This window comes from Pteropus alecto, unplaced genomic scaffold (genome assembly GCF_000325575.1).
Source record: "Pteropus alecto unplaced genomic scaffold, ASM32557v1 scaffold79, whole genome shotgun sequence".
Taxonomy (NCBI): domain Eukaryota; kingdom Metazoa; phylum Chordata; class Mammalia; order Chiroptera; family Pteropodidae; genus Pteropus; species Pteropus alecto.
Window position 1 is genome coordinate 9,232,209 of NW_006494612.1, and position 7,274 is coordinate 9,239,482.

The following is a 7,274-nucleotide window of genomic DNA, read 5'->3' on the forward strand; positions in this document are numbered from 1 at the left end:
ATATATATATATTATATGTAATATATATATAGTGATATATATGAAACCAGAAGCATAGTCATTTTTAAAGTGCTTCCTAAAGGAAATTGCTTGTTATCTATGCTGTTCCTCTGGCATTTTACTTTACTAAATAGTAGATGGAAGGTCACTTTTTCTACAATATTGTTCTTGAGTCTATTGCACATTCTAACACAACGAGTTCAAGTTTCAATATAAATATTTAACTTATAGTAAATATATTTATCACATTACTTTTTCATTATATTATATCCATTTGATACTTCACAGAGTTTTAACTACAAAAAGAAATTTTCTCAAAATTCTTTTTCTTAATTCAGAAAGCTGGCACCACAGTTTTTAAGAGTTAAGGGAATTTAAATTTATTTTCTGCATTCTGATTCACCATTTTAGTAGTCTGACTTTGTCACTTGAAATTTTATAAAAAACTTGTTATGAGATTACACAATATTCAGTTAAAGTAAAAAATAGCCTTTGGTACTTTTTTTTCAGATAGGCAAGTTAATAACAAAAGACAGTAAACATATTGTGAGATTCTAATTACATAAAAAAAATCCGTCCTGCTTTTCCTCAGTGTAGATATGGAAGAATCATTAATATTCATTACATTTGCTCAAGTGTACTCTGAGAATGTTTAGACAACTTAAATGCGATATATACACTAGGCCTCAAAAGAATTGGAATAAATCTGTGACTATAAAATAGGTACTTACAGGAAATAATGCTATTTGCAACTGTAACGATAGTGCTATTTTTACATTTATACCCTGGAGAAAAAAGTGCTGTTTGCTGCTTTCATTAACTGTGTAAATTTATAATAAAATAAAAAATTAATAATAAAAAATATGGTCCTTCTTACATGTTAACCCCTAAATAGAGTCTATACATATATTTATCTCAGAAAGAAACTTCTCCTTTATTCTGTTCTGCAGTTTATCCTAACATGTACCCTTTGGGGAAGATATATAAAAATAAAAATAGTGATAGTAATACTAAAGGAATTCCAATAGCTTCCAAGATAATACTATAGAAAGAATGAAAAACCCCAACAATCTGAGACCTTATTTATATTCAGGTTGGTAGGTTGGTAGGTGCTTGAAGATGCTCAAGCCGCAGACAGGTCTGCTCTTGTGTTCTTAGAGCTAATATCCTCGGATTTCATCAAGATCTACACATAGTAATTTCTAGAGATGAAAGTCCTACATGAAAGTATTTTGTTGGTAAAACTGAGAAAGTGTTGCCCACACAACAGAGAAAGCTGTATGGTGACCAACAGCCTTCTCTCACACTGATGGAAAGCAGTTTTCTTGAATACTATGATTGGCAGTTAGGGAAGAATATTGCTATTGAGTCTTTGATTATAATGAAGAGAACTGAGGTTGGGTGGGCTGAGGTAGAAGTGCAAATTTTCTCTCTACTGATCTAGTGTGACTGTTCAGAAGAGCAATATAAGTAGAGTTAAAAAAATTAAATTGCGCTGTCAAGCCATTTATTTTTCTATAATCTAGCCCCTTAGCCAAAACTAGTTGCCAGGAGTAAATATCACAGAAGGCCAGCCAGGCAGTGAACATGATGAAGAGACACTTTGTACTAAGGCACTTAGCTGTGAGTCATGCTGACACCCCGAATGCCACAAACTTTGGAAGAGACTTTCTCCCTGGGCAAAAGAAATGACAGGCATCAAGCTGAAGTCAACACTGAGGATTACCTGAACTCTGTCTTATTCCTTTCCAAACCCATTTTTCTTAAACAGACACCCAGCACCTTTCAAAGATGAGTGATAATCTAAAAGAAATAATAAAAAAAAAATGCTTAGAAGTTGGCCATTTTTCCCCAAAACAAGATAAGAAAGAAGAACAAAGACATATGAAGGACATACAAGAGGAATTACCTAAGGTTATCATGGAAAAATATAGATGATTATTTTGTCATAGAATCAAAGAAGGTGGCAACAGTATAATATTTCCAGAAGTAGGCTCAACAAAAATTATAAGTTACAGAAGGAGATAAAAAGGACAAAGGCAGAAATCAGAAAAAGAATTGACCCCCCCCCAAAAAAAAATTGTCAAAATGAAAGGCACATCAGAAGCAACAAAAAATATTGGGGAATAATTGGCCAAGTGAGATAAAAAATAAACATATTAATTTCCTCATTTTCTCAAGTAAGTAGTCAATTATGAAGAAGGAATATGTGATATAAAATAATCACTGACATTAAAATGTTTTTCATAATATTTTTCTTATCTTAATAAAGCTAATGAAGTCCTTAATTCAACTTCTATTTTTATACTTTTAAATTTAAGTAAATTATAGTTAATACTTCTGATTAAAAATAATATGTAGGGGTTTAAGTTTCTGCCATTAAAGACCTTGGAAATCATTGCTTCTATCCTTACAATAAGAAAAAGCTCGACAAATTAAAAATCAATGATTTGGACCCTTTGTGGATCAGTCATAGTCTTCTCCTTAACCAAGGGCCACTTTGCCAGAGCACAGCTCAGAAAACTTACCCAGCAGGGGGAATTCCTTCCCACTCCACCTCCTGCTGCCTTTTCTTTTTTCCTAAACGGCGGGGGTGGGGGGGGCGTGGATATAGTTAAGTGAGGTGGGGCAGGGCTTCAATGAAATTGACTGGGAATGTCGAAGCCAGAGTAGGTAGTAGGGAGAAAATGCGGACAAGTCTGAAACCCTGTGAAGGCCATGGCCTCAAAACACAGGCCCACTTAAAGCCTAACTTGGAAGATCATAGAATGCCCCCTCCTTCCATCTCCATCCTAAGGAAGCTCTAGAACAACAATGAACTATGGCAGCAAGACATGACGAACCGTGTAGTCTGCCTATGAGCATCAGTAGCAGAGGAAGGAAGCCCTAAGTTAAGAGGGGAGGAAAAAAACAAGGATTCTAGAGGGATTTAGGCCTTTGCCTATAACTATAATAAACATTAAATACAGCCCACTCCTAGCAACCTAAATCGTCATACTAATAACCTATTTTCTTCAGTTACTGTTCCCCAATACAACATGACTTTTGACTTTCAACAAACATTACGAAGCTGGCCGAAAGGCAAGAAAAGACACAATCTGAAGAATAGGCTTCAGAAACAACACTAAGATTCTTTTAAGGAAAAAAATTTTCATAAATGTCAGACAAGCACGGTTCTCAATATATATATATCATTTCTATCCAAGGAAGGGAATGAAAGGACAGATTGAGTTGTGAAAAGAAGGACATACATTTCTTTCCCAGCCCTCCAATAAAAAAGTGGACATGTCGTAGGGAATTTTCATTTGGGGGGTGCAAGGAGGAAACATTAAGAAATAAAGACAGAATGTGGAATCTTCTTTCTTGCATTTATTTGAACTTAAACTGTCTTCATATTTGTTTCAATTGTCATTCTTTTTCAAAAGTCATGTTTGTGGGTTGTCAGATTCTGAAACAATAAAATTGTCTTTTTTAAATTGTCTTTTAAAAAGCATAAATTCAAATTTATTTTAAAATAATTTACTAATTTTAAAAATTCTATGCTTTTTTCATTTTATCATAATTTTTAGAGGCAAATTATTGTCACAAAAATTCAGTATTATAAAAAAATTCAGTATTATTATTTGAGTATACATTTGAGTTTTTAAAAATTGAAATAATATTTATAAATATTAACATATATTTTAAAACACACAAAATCCCATATTCCACATATAAAAACAATTTTAATTTTACAGATATCTTCCAGCTTTTGTTCATAAGTATAATCAAAATATAGAGTTGAAATTTCCGTTTTCATATCATTTGATTATCTCCTATTTTAATTAACATGTTATTTTCAAAATGTATAATCTTCCTGGTTATTTTAATTTTTGAATAAACTTTATTAATCAAATTCAAACAAAGGATTTGATTGCTCAAGAGGAGGAACATGGATGAAGTTTAGATAGTACGTATAAATGAAATTAACACAGTGAATTCAGAACAAACTATTTCAGATCAGCCAAATCTTAGAGAGAGAGAGAACAAGTCTAGAAGAAACAAAAACTGTCAAATGATTGTCATGCTTTTAACTTCAAAAGTAAAGGAAGCCAAAAACATCCCAGAGGCAACAAATAAGAAAATCAGAATCAAGGCAAAACTAGGCACATTCATCATGATTGCTTTGGTATGAAGAGTCCTACCTTGTAGTTACCACATGATTTTTATGATGATGAGAAGAAACATCTTCAAACAAAGTAAATAATAATTAAATGGACAGTCTAGTAGAAAAGAACTGGGAGTAATTTGAGAGAGGCTCTGTCTTGGAAAAGAAATGATGCCTAGAAGGATAAAATTTTGGAAATACATAAAAGTATTATTTGAGCCAGTCATTTCCAGAGAGTAACTGGGTCTGCCAAATTGTGTTTTTCTCTCATTATGGGAAAATCAGTGTAGGCAGTTACACATGCCATTATATTTCTCAGGTTTTCCCCTATCTGTCCAATAGCATTCCTACCTAAAAGGACAGGAAAAAGTCTGAAGCTGGCATTTCTATCAAGTGTGGTACCAAGCTTAAAAGCCTCTCCCTGCAGAGGAGGGCAGAAAAACAGGTGCATATTATTTATGCATATTACATCATCAACATGTAATATGTTGGTATGTCATAATTTAATAAACTATTTTAAATGTACTTAGTTTTTTTCCCCACTTTTGTTTTTGTTTTTATTATAAGCACAGAAATAAGAAATATCTCCATGTATTTAGATTTTTATTTCTACTGACGTTTTTCCATTAATTCTTCAAAGTAGGATGTAATGAGATGATTTAAACTACAAAAATAAATTTGTAAGTTTAAAAGCTTCATCTCATTCATCAATTTAACCCCGAGACACTGAAATATGTAAAAAAAAAAAAATGTTCCCAGAGTAAAATCATCTCCTTTGATTATAATATTTAAAAGAACATTACCAGGTCAGTATTCAAGAAACTAAATTAAGTGGGTTCAGCATGTTGGTCTAATTACTTAACCTTCCTGAACTCAGATTCTTTGTGTTTTGGGAGACTAGTACTCAATGTAGGTGATTTATAGAATTTTTATGTAAATCAAACCAATTAACAAAAAATGTATTTTGTATATAATAAAGCACTTTATAAATATTAGCTTATATATAGTAAATACTTTTAAAATTCCAAATATTTTAAAGTTGTTTTGTTTTGTTTTATATTTTAGTTGTTGTTTTACTGGCTTACTCATTTAACTTCTTACAGTTAAACAGAGCTCATCAAGAATACATGTTATAGCTAAATGTGCAACCTTCTATCTCGCTCATATTTCATACAACTCCATGAAGCCCCAACATATTAGCAATGGGACAAAATACAGTCACACTACTCTATCCCATTTCTTTAGCACTTTTTATTCACAATGACATTTGTCTTGTGAGATCCCACTTTACAGGTAATCCTAGACAAAGACATGTTAATGGAAATCAATACATTTTGCATTATTCTTTTAGTTACTTATATTACCATAGAACTATAATTAGCATAAAAATCAGGTTCTACATCTATCCTAATAACATTCCCTGAATAGAAAAAAATCACCATGGGAAATAGCTGTCAGAATCTAGAGCTAGCATTTCAAAAAGGAAAAGTTCTTTATGAGAGATTAAAGGGGATTAAATTGAAGCAGTTTAAAATTCACAAGGAAAAGCTAACCAAGGTACAGGACTAGAAAAGGATATGATGGTGATAAAAATGTGTGTGTGTCCATCACCAGGACAAGATTAAACTAAATACTAAAATTTAATGGGTGGTTATATGTGAAACATCTTAATTTGTCTACAGTCCGGAGGAGCCTGCATATTATCAATCATACCTGCTGTAAACTAGTGGAAGTCCATAAAATCAAGTTAAAATTAGGAAAGAAGCTATGTTATTTATCACAATATATTTGAAGCTGGTATTCAAAAATGAGTTTTTCAGATACTTAAGATATTAGACTGGAGTAATGATTAAACTAGGGTGTTCCAATAAAAGTGTTCTGGGTGCCTCATTTAAGCAGTAATGTAATATAGGGGAACCATTTCACTCCATCGTCATAGCCTGCCACAACTCATCACCACCGGTTAACAACATCCTTTCTCCTTTCCAAAGTTGCACAAGTATAATTTAGGTTTGGCTTCTACCCCTAGAAAAATGAAAGACACTTATGCTATTTATAATACTCTGCACAAAATTGCAATGTAAACTGAAGAAAATCACAAAAGAACTTGACATTTAAATAAAAATAACTTTCATAATGAAGCAGCTACCTAGGAAGCAATTGGCCATGTAGTAATTTCCAAGATTATGGAGTTTCATAAACACAGCATCATTTTTCATCATTAATTACCAGTAGATTTCAAGACTTGACAATTAAAGAGTATGCTTTTGTTACTTCTTCATATTTCAATAAGTACTTTACTTTCAAAAAGTATTTTTTTCTTTAGATTTTTCTTTTTCATACCGATTCTGTTTAAAAAACTGCTGTTATCAATTTTTCTGAGGTACAACATACACACAGTAAAGTCCACAAATCTTAGGTGTACAAATTGATGATTACTTGTGTGTGTATATATATGTATGTGTATATATACATATATAGGCATACCTCATTTTATTGGACTTTATTGGCTCAGTATTGGCTGAGCCGAACAGTATTGGCTCACTTCATGCCTCTGTGTCACATTTTGGTAATTCTTGAAATATTTCAAACTTTTTCATTATTATATTTGTTATAGTGATTATGATCATTGATATTTCTATTAATATGGTGGGGGAGGGCACCACAAAACTACACCCATATGAGATGGCAAGCTGCATTGGTAAATGCTGTATGTATTCCGATTGCTCCACCTATGGGCCATTTTCCCATCTCACTCCCTCTCCTCAGGCCGCTCCTGAGGAGATGACAATATTGGAATTAGTCCAAAAACCCTCCAATGGCCTCTAAGTGTTCAGGTGAAAGGATGAGTCACTTGTCTCTCAATTGAAATCAAAAGCTAAATATGATTAAGCTTAGTGAGATTAGAAGGAGTTAAAGCTAAAAAGAAAGGCATAAAATCTTTAGAGGTGAATTATAAACTTACAGAGAAGAGCAAGCCATAATACATATATTCGTTTTGGTCTGTCTAGAATGTTGAAAATCAATATTGCTACTTTATTTAACACCAAAGTAATCATTGACCTTCTCTCTGGTATCCCAAATATCTATGGCCATACTCTAATGAATGAATGCTGTATATATATAT